The 27,574-nt window shown below is 46.4% G+C and overlaps 1 protein-coding gene across 1 annotated transcript in view; it reads right to left on the bottom strand.

Moving 5' to 3' along the window:
- RHBDF1 (rhomboid 5 homolog 1) overlaps positions 1 to 5,396 on the bottom strand; it is a 107,088-nt gene extending 101,692 nt beyond the window's left edge. The window contains exon 1 of the mRNA XM_077828703.1: positions 5,195 to 5,396. The gene's annotated coding sequence lies outside the window, so the exon portion shown is untranslated. The remainder of the gene's footprint in view (positions 1 to 5,194) is intronic.
- Positions 5,397 to 27,574: the final 22,178 nt, after the last annotated feature.

The following is a 27,574-nucleotide window of genomic DNA, read 5'->3' on the forward strand; positions in this document are numbered from 1 at the left end:
TTAGCCTGAGACAGGCCACCATAAGTTAGAGCAGCTAGAGACAGTGTGTTATAGGGTATTGGACTAGGACTCAAGCAACCTGAGTTCTATTCCCAGCTCACTTTCTATGGATGTGTTGTCATGGCCAGTCTGGGGTGACTGCTCACTTTCGGTGAGTGTGGTGCCATCTCTGGTTGGGGCAGAGGTGCTAAATTTCTGGGGGCTGGTGCCATGGGTAAGAGGGGTTCTACCACACAGGTAATGTTATAGGAGTCACAACAATCTATCCTTTTCTTGCCCATGCTTAGTTCAGAAGAGACTTCACCTCCCTGCGTCACATTTTGTTCCCTGTCCATCACATATGGATATTTTTTCCTTTACTGCAGAAATGCAGCTCTTTCCTCCCAGAGGAAATTAGCAGCCATGGGGACAAAAACAGGAAGAAAGGAATCAACTTCCTGCTTGCCCTGGAGACATCCCTGATCTACTCTGTGTACACCAGCACTAAGCAGTGCAAACTGGCTGGGGAATCAGCAGCCAGTGCCAAGGCTTGTATTGGGAATGCCCCTGGTCTTCTTGGCCCTGGCCAGTACTCATTTGTACAGCAACACTCATATACTTCACACGATGTAAAGAAAAAAATAAGCCAATAAATATCAGGGCTGTCAATTAATCGCCGTTAACTCACACGATTAACTCCAAAAAATTAATTGTGATTAATCGCAGTTTTAATTGCACTGTTAAACAATAGAATACCAATTGAAATTTATTAAATATTTTGGATGTTTTTCTACATTGTCAAACATATAGATGTCAGTTACAACACACAATACAAAGTGTAAAGTGCTCACTTTATATTATTTTTATTACAAATATTTACACTGTAAAAATGATAAAGAAATAGTATTTTTCAATTCACCTCATACAAGTACTATAGTGCAATCTCTTTATCGTGAAAGTGCAACTTACAAATGTAAGTTTTTTTGATTATATAACTGCACTCAAAAACAAAACAATGTAAAACTTCAGAGCCTACAAGTCCACTCAGTCTTACTTCTTGTTCAGCCAAATCGCTAAGACAAACAAGTTTGGTTACATTTACAGGGGGATAATGCTGCCCACTTCTTATTTACGTCACCTGAAACTGAGAACAGACATTCACATGGCACTTTTGTAGCTGGCATTGCAAGGTATTTACGTGCCAGATATGCTAAAAAAAATTGTATGCCTCTTCATGCTTTGGCCACCATTCCAGAGGACATGCTTCCATGCTGACGACGCTTGTTAAAAATATAATGCATTAATTAAATTTGTGACTGAACTCCTATATGTCTCCTGCTCTGTTTTTTACCCTCACTTTGCCATATATTTCATGTTATAGCAGTCTCGGATGATGACCCAGCACATTATTCATTATAAGAACACTTTCACTGCAGATTTGACAAAATGCAAAGAAAGTACCAATGTGAGATTTCTAAAGATAGCTACAGCACTTGACTCAAGATTTAAGAATTTGAAGTGCCTTCCAAAATCTGAGAGGGATGTGGTGTGGAGCACGCTTTCAGAAGTCTTAAAAGAGCAATATTCTGATGCAGAAACTACAGAACCTGAACCACCAAAAAAGAAAATCAGCCTTCTGCTGGTTGCATCTGACTCAGATGATGAAAATGAACATGCATTGGTCTGCACTGCTTTGGATCATTATTGAGCAGAACCCATCATCAGCATGGATGCATGTCCTCTGGAATGATGATTGAAGCATGAAGGGACATATGAATATTTAGCGCATCTGGCACGTAAATACCTTGCAACGCCAGCTACAACGATGCCATGTGAACGCCTGTTCTCACTTTTAGGTGACGTTGTAAACAAGAAACAGGCAGCATTATCTCCTGAAAACATAAACAAACTTGTTTGTCTGAGCGATTGGCTGAAGTAGACTGAGTGGACTCATAGGCTCTAAAGTTTTCCATTGTTTCATTTTTGAATGCAGGTATTTTTTGTACATAATTCTACATTTGTAAGTTGCACTTTCATGATAAAGAAATTGCACTACAGTACTTGTATTAAGTGAATTGAAAAATACTATTTCTTTTATTTTTACAGTGCAAATATTCATAATAAGTAAAGTGAGCACTGTACACTTTGTATTCTGTGTTGTAATAGAAATCAATATATTTGAAAATGTGGAAAACATCCACAAATATAATATAAATATAAATAGTATTAAAAATAGATACATATAAAAATATAAATAGTATTTTATTATTGTTTAATCGCAATTAGTTTTTTTTAATCGCGCAATTAATCGCGACTAATATTTTTTAATCGCTTGACAGCCCTAATAAATATAGAAGGCCCCACTTGTATGCTGGGGCAGGGAGGGTAGAGTAGCTACAGTCTCCATGAGCATGAAGGAAGTAGATACCAAAGAAGGGGAAGAATTATTTAGGATTATGCACAGGGAACAACCAGCTGTAATGGGAGTATGAACCTTCAGACTGGATATCAGGGAAACTCCCTGACACGGAGAAATATCAAGCTGTGGAGTCTGCTCCCCAAGGAAAGGCTGGAGGTCCCTTTGCTTGACTACTCAGACTTACTTTGGAGATTGTTCTGCCTAATGGGAGACGTTAGCATGCCATGGATTCTGCCCCACACTGTTTATTTTGCCCTTCACTGGAATCAGGCAGGCTAGTGCAAATTAATTTCTCATGACTCCCATGTTCCAAGGCCACGAGCATGCCATCTAGGGGACTTAGCTAACTGCACTCAATATGCGTGCCCCATTTGTGTAGAGTGCCAGTAGCATGAAAATATTCTCATCTCAATGATACTGTCTGCAATCTGTGGAGAGAAACAGCGCCAGGACTGGACTAGTGAGCTCATGGGGCCTGTCTCACTCACTTTTCATGGCCTGACGATTACTTTAGATAAGCTATTACCAGCAGGACAGTGGGGTGGGAGGAGGTATTGTTTCATATTCTCTGTGTATATATAAAGTCTGCTGCAGTTTCCACGGTATACATCTGATGAAGTGAGCTGTAGCTCACGAAAGCTCATGCTCAAATAAATTGGTTAGTCTCTAAGGTGCCACAAGTACTCCTTTTCTTTTTGCGAATACAGACTAACACGGCTGTTACTCTGAAACCTGTCACTTTTCAGTGACTCTGAGAATATTATCAATAGCCAAGGACTCCTCAAGGCTGCCATCCTAGCAGCCAGGCTGCATTCGGGTCCAAACACATTTCTTCCTGAATCCAAGATCCATCTGAAGATCTTGGACTCCATCCTCAGCTGGGCTGAGTTTACACTTGCTACCCCGAGGAGAACAGGATGAGGGGGTGACTCAAAGCCATCTTTCTGCCTCCCCAGTCCTGGACTGGCTAAAGGCCAAAATGGCTCCCACTGTAACTTAGAGCAGCCTCAGGTCTCTGTCCTTCAAGCTATGTGCTCCATCAAGCCCTGTGTCAAGAGTTATCTTCAGCTGCCGTGTTAGAGCAGCTAGCAGAAAGGCTGCAGATTGAGCTTTTTCTTTCCTGAGCATGAGGCAGAGTGAGGAGCTGGACTGCCCTTGTGACACCCCCACATACTAGTGGGCAGGGAACAGGTCCTCTGAATGGGACCACTGAAGCTCCCTAGCTATCCCAGCTTCTGCCCAAGCAGCACCCAATACGCACCCAGTGAGCTAAACCTGTCTGAAAGTTAAGAGTCCTGAGGATGCATGTGTGCACTGCAGGATAAGACAGATTCTTGAAGGGAGGATGTCTTAGCCCAGAGCCAGGCTGCTGCCTGCTGATCACCTGCCTTGAAAGCCCACAACATACCCATGAGTTACTAAGCAGGACAGACACTAAACTCCAGCCCAAGTGTGCAGAGTCCAGGCTTGCTCACAGCTACACTGAGGCATTCCTGGGAACAGGGGTTGTCTGCCGTCTCTCCCACTAGTGTCCACCAGGGGCTCTTGCCAGCTAAGGGAGATGCACTGGACTAATCCCACCAAAACTATTTGGGGGATGTGCACGTCTCAGTATAGACTCTGTTGAGATTTCCCCATTGAGCCACACACAATTGTGAACATGTCCTGGAATTGTCACACATCCCCTCCTTTAACCAGGCCAAATTCCAAATAGAAGAACATTACTGGCAGCACCCAGAAGCAGGTCTGCAGCCTTAGTGCAACTGCAAACTCCAGCATTCCCAAGCGTGGTTCCCACTCCCACAGCAAGTAGCCAAGGGCCTTAGTGCCTGAATTCACTTCCCCCAGCATCCTGCTCCAGTCAGTGCTTTCCACACGGAATTTGCTCCACCATCACCTCACTTTACTCTGGGATCATCCCCAGGGCCCAAGAGGAAATGCAGCCAGACTGGATGCCTGCAACAAGTATCTGCCATTGAATTTCCATCTCCAGACAGTGTGGCTGGACAGACCCTGGGCCTGCTAGAGATCAGGCTCCGCTCTCAGCGCACCAGGTCCCAGCCCAAGCTGTTTACCCGGTTTTAGGTTACAAAGAGCGGTGGGCTCAACTGCCTTCTCACTCTGTCGGATCAGTAACGGTTTGGCGGCAGTAACTCGACTCTGGCTCTCGGGCCCGGCCTTTGGGGTTACAAACTCACACGTACATCACCGCTCGTCGCCCAGCCCCGTCCCGTCCCCCAGCCCGGGCAGCATGCACCGCACCCCGCGGACGGGAGCGCCCAATCCCTCAGCGACCCAGGAGACTCCGGCCTCTAGGCCGAGCCAAGCCGGAGCTCAGTCCTGAGGGAGCTCGCCCCACCCGGGGGCGCGGGGCCCGTCAGCAGCCGCCTACCCCGCACAACCCCCAGGGAACCCGCCAGCCGGGGGCTCCTGGGCGGGGCGCGGCGCCGCCTCGGGCCGCCCTCCCGGCAGGTGGCCGGCGGCGGGGCCCGCAGCTCACGTGCGCGCCAGGCCGAGGGGCGGCGGTGGCGAGCGCTGCCCTCGCTGGAGCCGGGCTCAGGCGGCTCCTCGGGGCAGCACCAAGCCCAGCGCCCGAGCGGCTGCCCGCCCGGCGAAGCTGGGTCCGGGGCTGCCGCCGTGCCAAAGCGCCTCTCCCTGCCTGGGCCCAGCGGCCGGCCCGCGGCCGCACCCCCTGCCCCCATCCGAGCGCCCCGGGGCCGCTCCCCCGCGGCGGCGCCCGCCCGGCCCCCAGCGCCGGCCCCCGCCCGGGCCCCAGCGCCGGGCAGCCACACTCACCGGGCAGCCGTCTCGGCTCCGCGCGGGGCCCGCCCAGCAGCGAGCGACAGATCCAGCGATCGGGCCGCCCCGGTGCGGCTAAGGGGCCCCCGCTCGCAAACTCGCCCAGAGCAGGCAGCGCAGACTCCGCCCCCGTGCCAGGGGCCGGCCGGCCGGCAACGCCATTCACAGCCCGAGCATGCAAATAGGAGCTGCGAGCCGCGCCGCGCCCGGCAGCCGGCGCCCGGCAGAGGAACTGCTCCGTGCGCCCGCGGCTCCGCCACGCAGCCCCATGCCCTTCCCGCTGGGGTGGTGGCCGCCCGCCCGCCGGCCGCGGCTCGCTATCTGCGCTGAGTCACGGCGCAGGAATGCTGCTGGCGGCGGCGCGGGTCAGCTGCCCCCCTGAGCCCAGCGGAAGCGGCTCAGCCGGGCAGCCCCTCACCCAGCCAGGGAGGTGCCCGCTGCCTTCAGCCGGCCGTTCCCTATAGCCCGTGGGGAACTCCCAGTCCAGAAATGTCCACACTTGCGGTTATTCCGGAGCAGTTGCTCCACTTCAGCTTCACACCCCCGTTTAGTACAGAGTAACTTTCATTGTGCAGGCAAGCCCTAAATAATCCGGTGCTACCTTATCCTTTTGCCCCTGTCCAGTGTTATTCCACCCTATGCCTTGGAGATCTGCCCAGTGTACCCCCCTGCAAGACCACTACATACCCGTGTACCCTTGGTTGAGAACCACTGGACTAGAGGATGTGAAAACTGCCCCAGGACCAGAAGGATGTGAAAGGTCCCAAGATAGCAAAATCTTCTGGGTAAGCAAAGGCCATCCTTACTCTGTGGTAACTGCTCCTGGTGGGAAAATGTACCGGTTGCAGTTTGTGCCACCACACCAGCCATGCTTCACAAAGCCCTATATAGCTTTGGAGAAGGGGCGCTGAGCTCAGTGAAGACTTACATCAAGGACTGCTCTTACTACATCAGTGCAATTCGGATTAACCGAAGCCTCATCCCTTGATTTTGGGGGAGCAGCTATCATTCAGTCCTTTCACAGATCCTGCTACTGTCTCTACACCTAATATGCGTTGTCTTTTGAGCTTCTGCCACACAGGTAAACTAGTACTATCACTCAAGCTAAACTTTTACATCAAGAGGCTTTTACGGCCAAGAGGCTATTCCCTGTGGACAACTCAGTCGGGGGCTTTGTTACACTTGTCTGTGCTGTAACTAACCATTAGACCAGCCTCTGCTCTCAGAGCCAAGGAGAGAACCCAGGAATGCCAATACCCAGCATTCTAGTGCTAGTTCACAAATAGCAGATAAAGTGTATGCTGAAGCTCATATGGGCTGCTTCTCATCAAGGACAAAAATACGCTTTCCCTCATCCCCACCTGAACAGCCTGAGTTCCAATACTGCTCATGGTCAGAGAAAAAGAAGTATATGCAAATTAGTGGGCAGCCATTGGGAAAAGTGTTTCAATCATTTTATATTGCAAAGTATTGTACTGAGAGATGAATGTAGATGTTGTGTCTGTTTCAGTGTTGCAGATTTTAGCGTTTGTGTTTCGATTAATGGGAGCTGCCCCTTTCAGCATGGGGTGAGACACACAAGGATTGTGAAAGAGGCCGCACGCAGTGTGGGAGAGATGTTGCTTGTGTAAACTCGGAAGAGGTCAGAACTAGATTTAATAAACGTATCTTCCCAGAAATACTCAAGGGTGTCATATTAGCACTTAGAGGCACTGGATGCCTCAGGATGATACTAATGGGCTTCAGAGCCTTTTCCCTGTAGGTCAGCAGTCTGAAAGCAGCCCAGCTCAGCTTGAATTACGTTGTTCCTCTCTAATGGGTGTTTGGTGGCCCTGATGCAAGATAAATTTGGGGTGAGGGTGTCTCAGCTACAGCTCCCACATGACACTCTTACCCCCACACTTTGAACTAATTGGCAGAGAGACCAAGAACTGGATAGGCCACAGAGACTGACTGGTTTCAGAGCAGCAGCCGTATTAGTCTGTATCTGCAAAAAGAAAAGGAGGACTTGTGGCACCTTAGAGACTAACAAATTTATTTCAGCATAAGCTTTCGTGAGCTACAGCTCACTTCAGCGGATGCATGCAGTGGAAAATACAGTGGGGAGATTTTATATACACAGAACATGAAACAATGGGTGTTACCATACACACTGTAATGAGAGTGATCAGGTAAGGTGAGCTATTACCAGCAGGAGAGGGGGGAAAAAAAACAACCTTTTGTAGCGATAATCAAGGTGAGCCATTTCCAGCAGTTGACAAGAATGTGTGAGGGAGAGGGCGGGGGGAGGGGAGAAACAAACATGGGGAAATAGTTTTACTTTGTGTAATGACCCATCCACTCCCAGTCTTTATTCAAGCCTAAGTTAAATTGTATCCAGTTTGTAAATTAATTCCAATTCAGCAGTCTCTCTTTGGAGTCTGTTTCTGAAGTTTTTTGTTGAAAAAAGGTTTTTTGTTTTGCCACTTTTTGGTCTGTAATTGAGTGGCCAGAGAGATTGAAGTGTTCTCTGACTGGTTTTTGAATGTTACAATTCTTGACGTCCTGATTTGTGTCCATTTATTCTTTTACGTAGAGACTGTCCAGTTTGGCCAATGTACATGGCAGAGGGGCATTGCTGGCACATGATGGCATATATCACATTGGTAGATGTGCAGGTGAATGAGCCTCTGATAGTGTGGTTGATGTGATTATGCCCTATGAGGGTGTCCCCTGAATAGATATGTGGACACAGTTAGCAACAGGCTTTTTTGCAAGGATAGGTTCCTGGGTTAGTGTTTTTGGTGTGTGGTTGCTGGGGAGTATTTGCTTCAGGTTGGGGGGCTGTCTGTAAGCAAGGATTTGCCTGTCTCCCAAGATCTGCGAGGGTGATAGGTCGTCCTTCAGGATAGGTTGTAAATCCTTGATGATGCGTTGGAGAGGTTTTAGTTGGGGGCTGAAGGTGATGGCTAGTGGCATTCTGTTATTTTCTTTGTTGGGCCTGTCCTGTAGTAGGTAACTTCTGGGTACTCTTCTGGCTCTGTCAGTCTGTTTCTTCACTTCAGCAGGTGGGTATTGTAGTTGTAAGAAAGCTTGATAGAGATCTCGTAGGTGTTTGTCTCTGTCTGAGGGGTTGGAGCAAATGCGGTTGTATCGTAGAGCTTGGCTGTAGACAATGGATCGTGTGGTGTGGTCAGGGTGAAAGCTGAAGGCATGTAGGTAGGAATAGTGGTCAGTAGGTTTCCGATATAGGGTGGTGTTTATGTGACCATCGCTTATTAGCACCGTAGTGTCCAGGAAGTGGATCTCTTGTGTGGACTGGTCCAGGCTGAGGTTGATGGTGGGATGGAAATTATTGAAATTGTGGTGGAATTCCTCAAGGGCTTCTTTTCCATGGGTCCAGATGATGAAGATGTCATCAGTGTAGCGCAAGTAGAGTAGGGGCATTAGAACAACACTTCCTCAGCTCTCGTCCCCTAAGTCAGCCATAAAGATGTTGGCATACTGTGAGGCCATGCGGGTACCCATAGCAGTGCCGCTGTTTTGAAGGTATACATTGTCCCCAAATGTGAAATAGTTATGGGTGAGGACAAAGTCACAAAGTTCAGCCACCAGGTTTGCTGTGACATTATCGGGGATACTGTTCCTGACGGCTTGTAGTCCATCTTTGTGTGGAATGTTGGTGTAGAGGGCTTCTACATCCATAGTGGCTAGGATGGTGTTTTCAGGATGATCACTGATGGATTGTAGTTTCCTCAGGAAGTCAGTGGTGTCTTGAAGATAGCTGGGAGTGCTGGTAGCGTAGGGCCTGAGGAGGGAGTCTACATAGCCAGACAATCCTGCTGTCAGGGTGCCAATGCCTGAGATGTTGGGGCATCCAGGATTTCCAGGTTTATGGATCTTGGGTAGCAGATAGAATAGCCCTGGTCGGGATTCTAGGGGTGTGTCTGTGCGGATTTGTTCTTGTGCTTTTTCAGGGAGTTTCTTGAGCAGATGGTGTTGTTTCTTTTGGTAACCCTCAGTGGGATCAGAGGGTAATGGCTTGTAGAATGTGGTATTAGAGAGCTGCCTAGCAGCCTCTTGTTCATAGTCCGACCTATTCATGATGATGACAGCACCTCCTTTGTCAGCCTTTTTGATTATAATGTCAGAGTTGTTTCTGAGGCTGTGGATGGCATTGTGTTCTGCACGGCTGAGGTTATGGGGCAAGTGATGCTGCTTTTCCACAATTTCAGCCCGTGCATGTCAGCGGAAGCTATGTAGAAGTCCAGTCTGTTGTTTCGACCTTCAGGAGGAGTCCACCCAGAATCCTTCTTTTTGTCATGTTGGTAGGAAGGTCTCTGTGGGTTAGTATGTTGTTCAGAGGTGTGTTGGAAATATTCCTTGAGTCGGAGACGTTGAAAATAGGATTCTAGGTCACCACAGAACTGTATCGTGTTTGTGGGGGTGGAGGGACAGAAGGAGAGGCCCCGAGATAGGACAGAGTCTTCTGCTGGGCTAAGAGTATAACTGGATAGATTAACAATATTGCTGGGTGGGTTAAGGGAACCACCGTTGTGGCCCCTTGTGGCATGTAATAGTTTAGATAGCTTAGTTTCCTTTTTCTTTTGTAGAGAAGCAAAGTGTGTATTGTAAATGGCTTGTCTAGTTTTTGTAAAGTCCAGCCACAAGGAAGTTTGTGTGTAAGGTTGGTTTTTTATGAGTGTATCCAGTTTTGAGAGCCCATTCTTAATCTTTTCCTGTTTGCTGTATAGGATGTTGATCAGGTGGTTCTGCAGTTTCTTTGAGAGTGCGTTTGAGACTGACTGTTATCCCATAACCTAGGCTGGCAGGGTAGTAAGTAGGGAAACCTAACCCTGGTGCTGCTCTGTAGATAACCTGAAAGCTTCATTCACCAGGGCTGCCTTTCACCTGTAAGAAATCCACACCATTTTTTAAAATGTGTTTTTACTGTTATATGCATTTTATAATGTTAATAAATGTCACATAGAATCTCAGGGTTGGAAGGGACCTCAGGAGGTCATCTAGTCCAACCCCCTTGCTCAAAGCAGGGCCAATCCCCAGTTTTTGCGCCAGATCCCTAAATGGCCCCCTCAAGGATTGAACTCACAACCCTGAGTTTAGCAGGCCAATGCTCAAACCCCTGAGCTATTCCTCCCCAAAATTTGACAGCTATGTCCTTCACACTCTGTTTCATAGTTGTCCTATTTCCAATTCTCCAGCCCGTTACCTGCCCATTGTTATCCACCCCTCAGCTCTTCATGTTCTGGATCCCTTGTTCTTCCTCCCTCCATTCCTTGGCACTTCATTAACACTTTCTCTACTCTCCCTATGATGGCCGTGCCATTAGCCCACCCTCTGCTCCCAATTTTCCAGCACTATGTTATTTTTTTCTCTTGTTTTAAATTTATACCATTTTTATTCTGGAGTTCTCCCACCCCACCTTCAGAATTGCTGCCTTGTTTGCAGCGTTACTGCTTCCTGCTTTTCACCTTAATCATCTGAATTACAAAATGCAGTTGAGAAAGAAGGAGTGTGGGGGCTGCCCGGGAACCACACTCCCAAGGAAGAATTAGCTCATCTGCACCACACCCACCCCAACACATTCCTACTCACACCCATATCAACAGGGAAATCAGTGTATACTGGGAGAGTGCTTAAAAGAGGTCGCTGCAGAGAATGACTATCTGTCTATCCACAGCCCCTCTATTGGTCATGGTGTGAGCACAGCAATAGCCTCTGCTGCTAGTTGCTGCTGCAGAGGGCTGGGCTTACTCAAGGCACAGACTGACCATTCTCAAAGCTCCTTTCTACTGAAGCAATTCAACAATTGCAGATTATTTCCAGATGCTCCAACCACACAAACCAGGCAAAGAAATTGTCCAGTAACAGAAATAAAAGAGATGAGTCCACAGGCCCTTCAGCATCTCCCAAAAGAGCAATTTGGAGCCAGCATATGGTTCAGAGACACTGCTGCTCTTTCTTAGCCTCCACCCACCAGCACATGGAAGTTTAATATGAGACAAATAATTTTCTTTCACTGAAATATTATCCTCACCCTCATACTTTCCCATAGTATACACTACACTCTCCATCACTGCTGGCCTACAGGCTCTCACCATGTACAATTACATTTTCCCTGTCCCTTTCACAGATCAGTATGCCAGTTTGTGGATCTCTCTGATGAGATGATTTAAGACCAAGCCCTGCAATCATTTGTTGGACCAGTCCTGGAGAAACACCTGTAGATAACTGGTAGCTCAATTGCTGGTTTTAGCAATGGCTGCTTGCTCTGTCCCTTTTCTGGTCTCTGAGCATACCTCTCCTACTCTGTGAATGAAATGGACCCAAGCACATTTCTCTGTACAAACGTTCACAGAGTAGGAGAATTACAAGATCTCACCCTGAAACAGGTAAGAGCAAGGGGCCAAACACCTGAGGTGAGGAGAGATCTATATAAACCGCTACCAAAACAGAACGTTCCACTGCACATATGTCTTTCCCCTTGGAGAGGATAAGAGAACAAACAACACTTGACATGTGAGTCATATTGCTTAATGCATTACTGAATGGTGTTCATGTGCTGTGGGGATGAGCGGGGCACAAGAACGTGTATAGAATACATCAGGTATCTGGTGGTCCTGTAAGGCAGATCATTCCCAGGGCTATCCTTCTAAGTCAGCTGTTTGCAAACAGTCTGGATTAAATTTGATTAGAACATTCTATTTTCCCATTGGCCAGAGGATAACAAATGGCATGATAATGCAGAATGGATTATGTGCTTTGTGTGGAGCAAAGTAATGTGCTTAACGTTTCTCTCCTTTAGGAATTCTTTACATTCCATTGATGTGGACTGAGCTCCATTGTCAGAATGCAATTGTTTTGGACTCTGCTGAAAATTAAGAACTCGATATCTTTTGAAATGGAAAGTTACTTGTGACCATTTGCCAAAGTAATCAGTTACAGCAATAGTATAATGGTATGTTTGCCACTGGTGCTGTCTCCCATGGTCCTACTATATCAGTAGCAACCTATACTCTCATGAGAATCAGGTAATGGTGTCATGTGATACAGCTGTTTAGTTATGCATATAGCAAATACTATAGGATATTGTAACATTCTTGGCCTGGAAGTCCTTCCCTCACTAGCGGTAGCTATCTATCAGAGTAGTTTCTGAGTACCTCCCAATAAGCCAAAAAAAAAAAAAAAACCAAAACAAAACAAAAAAACCACAACAATCTCCTTTCCCAGCAGGTAGGAGACAGAGCTTGATTTATGTATATCACCCCCTTAATGGCTATAGCTATGCCAGTAAAAATGTTAGGTGTAGACAAGGTCTTAATCTGGCAAAAGGGAGGGAAACCCCCTTCCTCACTGCTTAGACAGTTTAAACAACCTCACTTACAGAGGAGACACAGCCCTCAGGCTCATGATTACAACCCATTAAGACTGAATAAGTCCAGTCAACAACACAAGAAAGCAGCCATCATAGGGACATCCTCTGCTCTTGCAGGCACCATGAGAGTTCACACCTGGGCCATGAAACAAAGAAAAGAATGGAACAAAGTGGTCATGGACTCCCTCTGGAACAACAAGGCCTCTCTTCTACTTAGGAGATATTCAGGCCTTGTCTACCCAGGAAAGATATTTTGGTATAACATAGGGTGTGAATTCAAAGTGAAAAAGTTATATCAGCATAACCTACTGTTTAGACACTCTTATTCTGGTTTGAATGCCCTTTTTTGGTTTAGTTTAGGTCACTTGGGAAGGGATTTAACAAAAAAAACAACACACCACACTCTGTGCTAGATGAGAGGTTATACCTGTATACAATGCCCTGACTATGAGGACCGAGACTTTGAACTCAATTCACTATTTTATTGGTAGACAGTGGAGGATGGGTGTGCTCTGCTTGCGGTAGCCAGTGTTGCTGAGATGCATGCAGCATTCTGTGCTAACTGGATTTTCCTAGGTGCTGAAGCTTTCATGACCAGATATATTGCATTGCTGTAGTCCACCTGAGAGGTGACGAAGGTATGAATAACTGAGGCTGGGTCACTGTACACAAAGAAGTGATGGGGTCTTTTGCTCAGATTCAGCTTCAGCCAGCTGTTCTTCATCCATGAGCTGATCTTGTCCACCAAGCCATCTTGGTGGTAATAGTATGGTCATATATGGTGAATAGGTAGAACTATGTGTCATCTGCATATTTCTGGCACTTGAATTCATGTCATCTGACCAGTTCAGCTATGGGCTTCATGTAGATGTTGAATAGAGAGAGACTCAATCCTTGTGGGATTCTACAAGTATGGTCTAGTGGTAGAAGAGCAGTTTCCTGTCACTACTGTGACAAAGTTCCTCCTCTGCCTTGGTGGGTCCTGCGCTTTTTGGCAGATTTACTCACCTCAGAGGTTCACGGCAGCCTTCAGTTTGGCCACTTCTGCTAGAAGCTCAAACCTGCCGTTCACTCAGCTAACTTCGTCACTGGCCAGCATGGGGGAAATGGCAAACAATTGCCACAGACTCTGTTGTCCCACCTAGTGGGTCAGGAACAGGTCAGATCCCTTTCCAAATTAGGCCTTCTCTTCTGGTGTTGCTCAAAGAACAGGTCAACTCCTCCTATGTCCAATCAGGAGTTGGCAGGATGGGGGGAACCCAGGCCCACCCTCTACACCAGGTTCCAGGCCAGGGCCCTGTGGATAGCAGCTGTCTACGTCTCCTGTATCAGCTGCATGACAGCTACAGCTACAACACCCTGGGCTACTTTCCCATGGCCTTCCCCCCCGCACCTTCTTTATCCTCATCACAGGATCTTCCTTCTGAAGCCTGATCACACTTGTACTCCTCAGTCCTCCAGCAGCACACCTTCTCACTCCCTGTTCCTTGCATGCCCCCCACTAACTGATGGGAGGACCTTTTTAAACCAGGTGTCCTGATTAGTCTGCCTGCCATAATTGATTCTAGTGTGTTCTTAATTGGCTCCAGGTGTCTTAATTAGCTTGCCTGTCTTAATTGGTTCTAGCAGGTTCCTGATTGCTCTAGCACAGCCCCTGCTCTGGTCACTCAGGCAACAGAAAACTATTCATCCAGTGGCCAGTATATTTACCTTCTACCAGACTCCTGTACCCCATTAATCGGGGTTTGTCACACTACTCATTGGGTGGGTCCCGCTAGGAAGGACTCAACCCATTTTAGTGCATTACCATTGTGATCTGCCACCTCTCAGTCAAGACAGCAACCCATTTCATGGTTGACAGTGTTGAATGTTGCAGACAGGTCCAGCAGAGTGAAAATGGATGTCTGCCCCCTGTCAGGAGGAGATCATTCATCAATGCCACTCACGCAGTTTCAGGTCCATGACTGACATGTTAGGCTGCAGCAGCCCTAAAGCACAGTGGGGTTATTCCCAGCAGGTCTAACTTCCATCCCCTTCACTTTGCTTTCTTTTCAAGAGCTATGAATTGTGTATGCTGGCCTGGGGGTTACCAATAACCAAACTGCTCTTTTAACACCGAGTACGTTGATTTAAGGACAAAAGCAATGCAGAGAAAACATAGTAAAACAATCAAGCGTCTAGAGCAGGGGTGACCAAACTGTGGCTTGCAAGCCACAAGTGGCTCTTTTACTATTAAAGTGCAGCTCATAAGCCCCCTACGGCTCCCAATTCTCTGCCTACTAGGCTGGGGGCGTGGGGAGAGCTCAGGACCTCTGCCTTGCAGTGGCGTGTGGGATAGAGACTTCTGTCTGTCGGGGAGGAGGAGTCTCAGAGCTCCCAGCAGGTGTGCTCTGGCTGAGGCTCTTGAACTTCCGAAGATTGCCGCATGCTGCTCAGAGGGCCAGTAAGCTTGGCCACCCTGGTCTAGAGTCATGTTGCTTTTCCCAAAGGATTCTCATTTTCCACATGGGGATCTCTGATAGGTTCCAAAATCTTTCAGACCCTTCCGTAAGGGTTTGCATGCTTGGTTAACAGCTCATTAATGAAAATATTGAAAAGTACTGGATCCAAGACAGACCCCTGTGGGACTCCAGTAGATAAGTATTCCCAGTATGACAGTGAAGCATTAATAATTACTTTCTGAGTACAGTCTTTCAACTAGTTGTGCACCCAACCTTATAGTAATTTCATCTAGACCAATTTCCCTAGTTTGCCTATGAAGATGTCATGTGGGACTGTCAAAAGCTTTACTAAAAAAATCAAGAAAAATCATGTCTAAAGCTATTCACTAGGCCAATAACCCTACTAAAGAAGGATATTAGGTTGGTTTGGCATGATTTATTCTAGGTAAATCCATGTTGGCTATTCCTTATAGCCCTATTATTCGCTAAGTGCTTACAAATTGATTGTTTAATAACTTGTTCTAGTATCTTTCCAGATATTAAAATTAGGCTGGCTGGTCTATAATTCCCCGGGTTCTCTTTTTTCTCCTTTTTAAAGATAAGTGCTATGTTTGCCCTTCTCCAGTCCTTTGGGACCTCACCTATCTAGGACATTCATAAAGTTAATGCAATAGTCCCCAAACATACTGCATGTGGATGGATGTAATATCTGTCATAGCTAGAACCAGTATTTTCAGGATGGGTTTTTTTAGTGCTGGTTGGATTATTGCATGTTTGAAGGAGGAAGGGAAGATCCCTTCGCTGAATGAGGTGTTGGCTATTCCAGTCAGGAATGGCACAAGCTGCTCATGATTCGCTTTTACAAGCCAGTAGGGGCATGAGTCACATGCATATGTCTCAGGTCAAGAACTTTGTGATGAGTGAATGTACTCTGGGAATGCAAGCAGGCTGTTGGTTGGTGGGTGCAGGTAGGGCAGAGCCAGGCTGTTTGAGAAAGCTTCCTGAATGTGTGTGATCTTTTCAGCACAGTAGGATGTGAGTTCTTTGTAATGCTTGGCACTCAGCTTTAATGCAGGTTGTTGGCACTCAGGATTGATGAAATGATTTACCATCCTGGATAGCTCCTTGGGGTGGGATTTGGCAGTTTCAGTGGATGATGGTGAGAAGGTTCTCTTGACCTATAATACACCCTCAGTGTAGGCTTGGAGGAATTAATTCAATCCTATCTATATCAGCCTTCGTTCTATGCTGTTATATTCTAGTTCACATACCCCATACCATCACTACCCCAATCGGAAGGCCTATTAGTGGTCTCTACTCTGGTAAAAACATTCCATACCAGAGGATTGTGATGGGGTATAAGTGATCAGTCCCTGTATGAACTCCTTTACTGGGCAGAAAGGAGGAGACTAGTCCTTAGAGACTGCCAGGACTGGAGAGAAACGCTGGAGGCTGTGGCTCATGAGGCTACCAGACAGTGGAACTGACAGCGGTGCCTCCCAGATGGTGGAAGCCATAAAATGGAAACAGAAGATGGAAAATGAGAGAGAGATTTCCTGAGAAGGGAGAAGAGCTGCTTTTTTGTCTCCTCCTAGCCTAGGAATCTGCTGATTGAAGCCCCAGGTAGGGGAGACGAACAACTGGAGACTTTTTGCCTGGTGTGTGCTGTGAAGAACTGTCACTGGAAGAGTTGGGTTTTGTTTGTTTTCTCCAGCATACCGTTTAAACCAAAGAGTAAATCTCTAGCTCTTAAGGTAGGGGTGTGAAAACTTATTGGCCAGAGGGGCACAAGTGGGTGGGGAAATTGCATGCAGGGTCATGAATATAGGGCTGGGGCAGGGGTGCGGGAGGGAGTGCAGTGTGCAGGAAGGGGCTCAGGGCAAGGAGTTGGGGCAGAGGAGGAGTGCGGGGTGTACAAGGGGGCTCAGGGAAGGGGGTTGGGGTGCAGGAGGGGGTGCGGAGTGCAGGAGGGGGTTGGGGTGCAGGCAGGGTGAGGCAGGGGACTCAGGGCAGGGAGTTGGGGTGCAGGAAGGGTTCAGAGTGCAGGCTCCGGCCTGGCGCCGCTTACCTGGAGCGGCTCCGGGGTAGCAGCAGCATGCACCGGGGCCAGGGCAGGCCCCCTGCCTGCCTGCCCTGACTCCGCACCACTCCTGCAAGCGGCCAGCACCGCATCCCTGTTGCCCCTCAGGGGGCAGGACAGAGGGCTCGGCCCACTGCCTTTGCATGTGGGTACCTTCCCCAAAGCTCCCATTAGCCCCAGTTCCCTGTTCCCAGCCAATGGGAGTTGCTGGGGAAGATACCCACAGGCGAGGGCAGCGCGCAGAGTCCTTGGCCCCCCCTCCCAGGGGCCACAGGGACGTGATGGTGGCCGCTTCCGTGAGCAGCGTGGGGCCTGCAGCATCACAGGGAAGGCAATCCCATGGGCTGGATCCAAAGCCCTGAGAGGCCGGATCTGGCCCGCAGGCCGTAGTTTGCCCACCCCTGTCTTATGGCTATTGTGATACAATTGAAATTGTGAACAGACTATAACCAATGGAGGGACATCTGCCCGCATTTGCAATAACTCCGAAAGGTGTGAACTGTCCCATTCATCTCAGTGCCGGCTAACTCAGATACCCAATCACAACAATGTTAACATTTAAATGCCAACATTTAACAATTTTGTGGCACATCAAAGCATACATGAAAGGAGGATTGTATTATGAAAATCTTTAAATTCTACTGTTAATAACACCTTGTTTGGCATCATGGGCAAGTGGGCTTGGGAAATACTACCCCTTTTCACCACAGCACAAAGTCCAAGAGGCCCAGTGGAGCACCTGCGGTCATACTCAAGAAGCCCAAGGGGGCTACAAGCCTCACCCAGGGGAAGCCAAGCATGAGGAGCCCAGCAGAGCCCAGAGGTGTATTTAGACCCCATTTGGGAAGATGAGCTTGCATGATCATTTTTTTGAACATCTGCACAATCTGCTGTGAGTGGTATCTCATGTGGGCAGAGCTTTATTGGGGGGTGGAGCTTGGAAAAGTACTGCTATTTTTCCCCCTCCAATCTGACACCTGGCTTTTTTATGAGATTTCAAGTTTGGTTGATAAAGATAACTTGTTAACATAATATATTTAGATTTCTGTATGGCTTAGACCTGGTAAGATAAGACTGAGTACCACAGAGTCCCGGATAAAAATACTAACACTATACAAAATCAAAGTAGCCATATTAAATGGATGAAACACTGGCAATTTGTAGATCTCAGGAAGTCATTGTAAATGAAGAATCTTCATCCAGTGGGGGCATTTCCACTGTGGTGCCACAGGGGTCACTTCTCAGGCCTGTGCTATTCAACATCTTTATCAATGATCTGGAAGAAAATGTAATATCATTGATGGTAAAATTTGCAATTGACACAAAGATTGGGGAATGGGAATAATGACTGGTCAGTTCTACAGAGTGACCTGGATCACTTGGTAAGAACAGCTCACTTGCACATCAGTTTTAATACAGTCAAATACATCTATGGACCAAGAATGTAGGTCACACCTAGAGGATGGGGGACTGTAGTTGTCTCAAAGAGTTTATTATAAACTCAGATAAGGATTTAGGGATCATGGAGTAAACCAGCTGAAGATGAGTTCCCATGCTGTACCTAAGAGGGTGAAAACTTTGAAAGCATAAGCAGAGGACTATCAAGCAGGAGTGGGGAGGTTATATTACTTCCGCATATAGCCTTTATGAGATCATTAGTGGATACTATTGTGACGGATTGGGTCACAGAGACCCCCTTGGGACTGGTTTCAGAGTAACAGCCGTGTTAGTCTGTATTCGCAAAAAGAAAAGGAGTACTTGTGGCACCTTAGAGACTAACCAGTTTATTTGAGCATGAGCTTTCGTGAGCTACAGCTCACTTCACCTGATGTGCTTAGACTACCTCTGAGCCCGTTTTCTCTGCCAGTTTGGGCCTCCAGAACCCTGTCTTGTTGAGCCAGATACGCTAATCTGCTGCAACACAGACCCAGGGTCTGACGCATGCCCCCAAAGCTGCAGACTTAATTAAAAACAGCTTAGCAAGTGCTCCTGTCTCTAGCACCCAGACACCCAGCTCCCAATGGGATCCAAACCCCAAATAAATCCGTTTTACTCTGGATAAAGCTTATACAGAGTAAACTCATAAATTGTTCGCCCTCTATAACACTGATAGAGACATATGCACAGCTGTTTGCTCCCCCAAGTATTAATCACTTACTCTGGGTTTAATAATAATAAAATCACTTTTGTTTAAGTGTAAAAAGTAGGATTTAAGTGGTTCCAAGTAATAACAGACAGAACAAAGTAAGCTACCAAGCAAAATAAAACAAAACATGCAAGTCTAAGAAACTGATTACAGATGAAATCTCACCCCCAGAGATGTTCCAATAAGCTTCTTTCACTGACTGGACTCCTTCCTAGTCTGGATCCAGCAATCACTCACACCCCCGTAGTTACTGTCCTTTGTTCCAGTTTCTTTCAGGCATCTCTTGGGGGTGGAGAGGCCATCTCTTGAGCCAGCTGAAGACAAAACAGAGAGGCTTCTGGGTCCTTTTATATTCTCTCTCTTATGGGTGGAACCCCTTTGTTCTTCTGTGCAAAGTCACAGCAACAAGATGGAGTTTGTAGCCACCTGAGCAAGTCACATGTCCATGAATGATTCAGCTTTCTGCAGGCCGACGCCATTGTTTACATGTTAGTTTGAACATTCCCAGGAAAGCGCAGATGTGGATTGGCATCTCCCAAAGCCCATTATCAGTTACGTGTTTCTTGATTGGGCACTTACTGAGAATAGTCCTTTCTCAAGAAGTTGACCAAATGCTTCACTGAGGCTACTTAGAATCAAACACATTGAGATACAAGTACATAGCCAATATTCATAACTTTAAATACAAAAATGATACACACATACAGACAGCATTATCATAACCAGCAAACTACAACCTTTCCACAGACACCCCACTTGACCTCCTCTGTACAAGATCTGGCGCAAACATAGGATCCTGATTGCAACAATAATCTATACGGTCACAGTTCATGTCAATAATGTCACAACTGTGTCCAGTCTGGTGTCCATACTTCAAACAAGATGTTGAGAGGTAGGAAAGGATTCAGAAAAGAACTAAAACAATTATTTGAGGTCTGGAAAACCTGCTTTACAGTGAGAAACTTCAGAATCTCAGGTTTATCCAAGAGAAGGTTAAGAGTTGATTTGATCACAGCCAACAAGAATCTACATGGGAAAACGATATCTGATAATAGAAGTATCAGGGTTCCTTCCCCACTCTGAACTCTAGGGTACAGATGTGGGGACCTGCATGAAAGATCCCCTAAGCTTATTCTTACCAATTTAGGTTAAACGCTGCCACCACCAAAGTGTCTAACAATAATAACAGGGGAAGTGTCCACTTGGAGACTTCTTCCTCCCAAAATATCCCCCCAAGCCCTACACCCCCTTTCCTGGGGAAGGCTTGATAAAAATCCTCACCAATTTGCATAGGTGAACACAGACCCAAACCCTTGGATCTTAAGAACAATGAAAAGCAATCAGGTTCTAAAAAGAAGAATTTTAATTAAAGAAAAAGTAAAAGCATCACCTCTGTAAAATCAGGATGGTAAATACCTTACAGGGTAATCAGATTCAAAACATAAAGAATCCCTCTAGGCTAAACCTTAAATTACAAAAAGATACAAAAACAGGAATATACATTCCATTCAGCACAACTTATTTTATCAGCCATTTAAACAAAACAGAATCTAACGCATATCTAACTAGATTGCTTACTAACTCTTTACAGGAGTTCTGACCTGCATTCCTGCTCTGGTCCCGGCAAAAGCATCACACAGACAAAGAGAACCTTTGTCCCTCCCCCCCCCCCCAGCTTTGAAAGTATCTTGTCTCCTCATTGGTCATTTTGGTCAGGTGCCAGCGAGGTTATCTTAGCTTCTTTACAGGTGAAAGGGTTTTTCCTCTGGCCAAGAGGGATTTAAAGGTGTTTACCCTTCCCTTTATATTTATGACAAGAAGGCTCTTTAATTTAGGAGATAAACACATAAGAAGAGCCAATAGTTTGAAGCTTAAGATAGATAAATTCAGACTAGAAATAAGGTGCAAATTTCTAACAGGGAGGGTAATTAACAATTTACCTAGGGACATGGTGAATTCTCCATCACTTGGAGTCTTCAGATCAAGCCTGGGTATCTTTCCAAAAGGTATGACTGAGTTAGAGCATAAATTAATGGGCTGGATGCAGGAACCACTGGCTGAGGTTCTCTGGCCTGGGTTATATAGGAGGTCAAACTGGAAGATCATATGGTCCCTTCTGACCTTAAAATCTATGAATCTGTTGGTTATGCCCATGCAGGCAGACAAATCATTACAATGCTGTCACAACAGTCCTGGCATGTGTGCTACTTAATGGCTACTTCAGTGCCACCCACCAGGAGTGCACAAGATCACAAAACAAGATCATAAACTGTGGCTGGTTAGGTTTTTAACCTCTTTATTCAAGCTACAGAACTGAGAACAGCTTCCACAGGAGTACTTTAAAATTATTACATTAATCAGATTGTGGATTTAACAAAGAGTTGGAAAACGGAAAAAATACCCTTGGCTTCTGAAGACATCTTGGCTTCTAAATGCCTATTGAGCTGGTCTAAGCAGGTACCTAGCCCTACGCTCTCAGGCTAGAGGAGAAAGAATCCAAAGAGGCTGGGGATTATTCCTGGGGAAGATAAATAAAAAGGAGAAACTCAAGCAAATTCACCAGGAGCTGCAAGTGCAGGTGGCCTGGCAAGGAGCCAGCACTGCCAGGAGCGAAATGACAAGGTGGCAGCGTCTGGACACATTTAGGGACACCTTCCCATAGTCCCAGGCCTGTCTGCACTCTCTCTCCAAGAGCTGCCCTGGGCCCTTCGAAACAAACACAAGAGTTCCTTGCCTCTAGTTCAGTCCCAGGAAAGGCCCTGGCTGACTTCCAGGGATTCTTTCAGAGACTGTGAAAGAGGAGAGTCACTGCTGACATGCTCAGAGGCACAGTCAGGTCAGGATACTTCCCAAGTGGCGCCTTTCCTCTACCAGAAACCACCCTTTGTTGTCTGCCTCCTGCTGTGTCCCAGGCTCTGCCACACACAGAAGTGACTGGGGGCTGGCACTGAGAAGTAGCCCCTGAAGTTGCGGATTTCAGACATGGAGCCCTCCTTCTGGGCCAGGGCTGGAGAAGGCCAATGTGCCGCTAGTGAGAAGCTCTCTGCCCACTGGAAAGGTTCCTGCAGGGTGGGTGAGGCAATCTTTGGGGAGAGAAGGTGGGAGAAAGGGGCAGGAAAGGTGATGGTGGGGTGTGTGACAGGGTGAAACTTGTTCCACTGACTTTAGTGTGAACCTTCCAGAAACACTCCTTTCATAGTTCTCACCCCCCATGGAAAATGTCAACAACTGTGAAAGAGAAACACTTCTTGGAGTTCAATTACTGCTTCCTACAGGTATACAACTGCTGCTCCAGGCCTGCCAACGGCTTTGGTAGTGTCCCTCAGCCCTAGTCTGCAACCTTTCTACTATTCCAGTCCTGGGCTCCCACATCCACTCCCTCACAGCTCTACAAATGCTCTTCAAGCAAGACCTGCAGCCAAGACCTGGCATTAATAGCAAAAAAGCTCATCCTGCATTTGTGGAGCTCTGATGCAAAACCCACCTAACACTTGGACATCTGAACTAATTAATTATTCTCACCGTGTTATTTACACAGAGCTATAACGTAGTCCACTTACTCAGTCTTTTCTCCCCACTGTGGGACAGACAGGATCAATGCTCATGCCACAGACCCAGGAAGGTCCAGCATCCAACTCTGTACTTGGGTGATTATAAAACAGCTCCAAGCTGTGACAAGCCATCAGCCATAGACTCAATGAACAGTCTTCCTCTAGATGTGAAATTATGATATGGAACCTTGTATAGACTATTGGTAATCAGAGAGACAAGATGGGTGAGGTAATAGCTTTTATTGGCCCAAGTTCTGCTGGGGAGAGAGCTCAAAAGCTTGTCTCTCTCCCCAACAGAACTTGGGCCAATAAAAGCTATTACCTCACCTACCTTGTCTCTCTAATATCCTGGGACCAACATGGCTACAGCGACACTGTATGCAACATATTAATAATTACTCAGATTACAATAGCAACTAGTAGAAGCTAATGGCCAAATAAGATCAGGTCCCTTTGTGCCAGGCTACTCCTGTAGCCAGCAAGTCCCTGTCTCCAAGAGTTTATAATCTAAATAGACAAGATGGACAAAGAATGGGAGGAAGCAAGCAAGCATTACTACCCCTGTTTTACAGAGGGAGAACTGAGGCACATAGGGCTAGTTTCACAAAGGAACTGAGATGTGGTGACACTCATGATTGCCACACCTAACTTTTAGACAACTAAAAAATCACAGGGATTCACAAAACATGAGTTCAGCACCTAGGCTTCCTGTACAATGAATGGGGAGAGATAGCCGCCTCAAAATAAGATCCACAAAAGCCAGCAGGCAAGGGGGGGAGCTGCCTAAGCCAGCCAATGGTATTTACCAAGGAGCGGGGTGTGTCACAGATTCCAAGGCAGTAGGGACCATTGTGATCATCTAATCTGACCTCCTGTATAGCACAGACCAGAAAACAACCCCAAAATAACTCCAGAGCAGATCTTTTAGAAAGACATCCTTCATACAAAAATTGTTATTCAGGGAGAATCCACCACCACACTTGCTAAATTGTTCCAATGGTTAATTACACTCTCCGTTAAAAATGTACACCTTATTTCCACTCTGAATTTGTCTAGTTTCAACTTCCAGCCACTGGATTGTTTTACACTGTTTTCACTAGCTTGAAGAGCCCATTATTAAACATTGGTTCCCCATTTAGGCACTTAAAAACTGTGATCAAAACACCCCTTAAGCTTCTTTGTTAAGCTAAATAGATTGAGTCTATCAATATAAGGCATGTTTTCTAATCCTTTAATCATTCTCGTGGCTCTTCTCTGAATTCTCTCCAATTTATCAGCATCCTTCTAGAACCGAGGGCACCAGAACTGGACACAATATTCCAGCAGCAGTCACACCACTGGTAAATATAGAGGTAGTTGAGATTCCCTTGTTTATGCATCCCAGGATCACATTAGCCCTTTTGTCCACAGCATCACACTGGGAGTTCATGTTCAACTGTCATCCTCCAGGGCTGCACATACAAAAGTGTAAATGGGGTGGGATCTTACCCTGTCCTCTACAGAGTACACAGACTCTGCATTAGTGTCCAGCTCACCCTTTTGAGAGCTGGGGTTTATTAGTAACACACAAAACTCAGCCCAGTTTTCTCTCTGAGCTCAGCTTTTCCTGGGGCTTTGCCTTTAAGGCTTCTTCTGTCCTAGCTCCTTGGTTTCTTTTGACCCTAAGAGGCGCATCTGTCTCTTTCCACCTTGTTGAAGTTGGCTGACCTACCTGCTAGCATGACTCAGCAGTAACTACCTGAACCCTGAGGCAGGTGTTAGCACCTGACCCAAGTGTGACTCAGCAGTAGACACCTGCATGCCTGCCCAGAGGCTGTGAGCTAGCCATTCTGTTACACAGGGCCATATATTTCTTTCCCAGGGGACTTTGGGCTCATTGGTGCAGCAGTGCGTCTGTGCCAAGGAAAGGAGAGCCTGTCATTTCAGAATCCCTTGGATCTGGGACTAAATGCCAAGGGAATAATCACCTTGTCCAAGCTAAAACAGGACTAACTCCAGAGAAAAAAGGGCCAGTAGACAGGCTGGCATCTGACAAGCATTCCAGACACTATGGTCATTGCAGCATTATAAAGAGCAAAGAGAGTTGCTTCCTCAGCAGCTAACGAGAGCAGCCTCTGTGTGCATTTAATAACAGCAGCCACAAAGGTGGAGCTGCTCTTGCCTTCTCTACCCCACCCCAGCACAGATGGCTGCAAACCACCCCTGTGGGCGGGTTCAGATACCAGTACTCAAACACAGAAACTTAGAGCACCAGCATCAGCACCTGCTTTACAGCTCCTTTCCCAGCTTGACATTTCCACATTAGGGGGCTGACAGTTGTTTTGTGGTAAGGAGGCCAGACCCAAGCAGGCCCAGGCCGAGTGACTTTAACCCTGTGGCAGAGAGCAGTTGTCACCCTGAAATACAAGGTTGTCTTAGGAAATGGAATTTGCACCCACTGGTAAGGGGCACTGTCACTCTGAGTATCTCCCGAGCATTCCCTGATTATGACATCACTGATGTTGTAGCCAGTCAGAAAGCTCTAGAGTTCTTAAGTCTCTTCATTATTTATTGGTTTTGTTTCCACTGGAAGTTAGAGAAATCCCAAGTAGAAAAGCTCCTCCAGTACAGCTTAACACGGTCTATTATATAAGAACCTGTTTTCAGTTGCTTATAAAACTTTGCCAAATTTAATGGTTCTGACTGAAATTTTTCAAGTTTGGTATCTGCCTCAGATGGAATTGGGTTTTTTGGTAAGAAATTTTCAGTAAAAACAACTCAGCCGTTTCTCAGAATGAGATTAGGGAAAAATACATAGTTTTGCCAGTGTTAAAAAAACGTGTACACCTTTTCATTTTGAATCTCTATGCTCCATCCCTTCTTCCCTCATACTTTGGAGCAGGAACTTGAAACTTGTTGGGGTGGAGGGTTGCCTTCGTTTCAGGGACATGTATTTTACTGTGTCTGTGAGAAAATTGCCCAAATTCAGACAAGTTATAAGACTCTAGAAAAAATAAATCATATTTTGCATGCGCTCTCGAGAGTATAGTAACTAAACTATCGGAAGATGAACATTATCATTGAGCATGCCCCAGCTTAGGGCTACAGGGGATGAGCAGGACCCTCCCTGCAATTGCTCCTCATGACTGATGGGGGCTGCTGTTCACTGGAACTCAGAGCTGGCAAGAATTTCTCTCCTGCGTTCTCAGTAGTCCTACTAGTGAGGGTCAGGAGAAGCTCAAATGCAGACGGGTGAGGAATGGGAGAGGAGGGCGAGAAATAGGCTGTATGGGGCGGAGGAATGTCCTGGAATGAGACATAGGAGCAGAGACAGGGGAGGAGGTACATGTTAGGGATAGTGGAAGGGCAGCGTGGATAGGGGAAAAAAAGGTCTACACTTCCTCTCAGAACCTGGAATTGAACCCTGAGTCTCACCATTCCTCTGCTGTCTGGCAAATTAGTTAAGCCAACTGACAAAATGCTTGCCCCATTTCCCTCTAGTGCTGGTCCACATAGAGGATAACAGCCTGCTACTGTTGTCAGTTACTCAGGTCAGGTGGTAGAGAGGCCTGTACTGTGGATTTAAAGGTTCCAACCCTTCTTATGACCCAGGTAGAGAATCAATATGGTTTCACATCATAGAATTTTTTCCCCCTCCAAGATTTTTCTTAAATCTAGAAAATTACTTACAAAAACTATGCTGCAAGAACATTCAGGTTGCAAAAAGTCAAGCACACAAAAGGTAGGAAATGCCAGAATTAAGGCTGCCTGTGCAAGCCCCCTTGAATGTATCCATGCATTATGACAGAGTCTTTAATTACATGATCACATACTATTTTTTCCCACTGGACCCCTGCCTCATACAGAAGACAATGCTCAGAGAAAGAATCAGGGTTGTGCAGTTGTGAGGGTTCCTTCCCCACTCTGAACCCTAGGGTACAGATGTGGGGACCCACATGAAAGACCCTCTAAGCTTATTTCTACCAGCTTAGGTTAAAACTTCCCCAAGGCACAAAGTCTTTGCCCTTGGATTAGGTAAACGCTGCCACTACCAAGTGATTTAACAAACAAACGATCAGGGAAAGGACTACTTGGAGTTCCTATTTCCCCAAAATATCCCCCCAAACCCTTACACCCCCTTTCCTGGGGAGGCTTGAGAACAAACAAGATGAGCAGAAACCAGCCTTGGATTTTTAAGACCCAAAAAACCCAATCAGATTCTTAAAAAACAGAACTTTATTAGAAGAACAAAAAAAGATAAGAGAACAACTCTGTAAGATCAGAATGGAAGATAATCTTACAGGCAGTCAGATTCAAAACATAGAGAATCCCTCTAGGCAAAACCTTAACTTACAAAAAAACACACAAACAGGAATACACATTTCCTCCAGCACAGCAAATTTCACAAGCCAAAACAAAGAAAACCTAACGCATTTTCTAGCTAGATTACTTACTAACTTTACAGGAGTTGAAGGGCTTGTATCCTTGATCTGTTCTCAGCAAAGGTATCACACAGATAGACAAAAGCCTTTTCCCCCGCTCCAGATTTGAAAGTATCATGTTCCCTCATTGGCACCTGACCCAAAATGACCAGCCAGGTTACCTGAGCTTCTTAACCCTTTACAGGTAAAAGGACTTTGCCTCTGGCCAGAAGGGATTCTATAGCACTGTATACAGAAAGGTGGTTACCCTTCCCTTTATGTTTATGACAGCAGTGAAGAAGACTTGGCTGTAGGACCCTTGTCTCATTTGTTGCTGAACTTGGAAGGGTGTAATGAATGAGGCAGAGGACTGCAGAAAGAGAA

This window comes from Eretmochelys imbricata, chromosome 10 (assembly GCF_965152235.1).
Source record: "Eretmochelys imbricata isolate rEreImb1 chromosome 10, rEreImb1.hap1, whole genome shotgun sequence".
NCBI classification, from domain to species: Eukaryota; Metazoa; Chordata; order Testudines; family Cheloniidae; genus Eretmochelys; species Eretmochelys imbricata.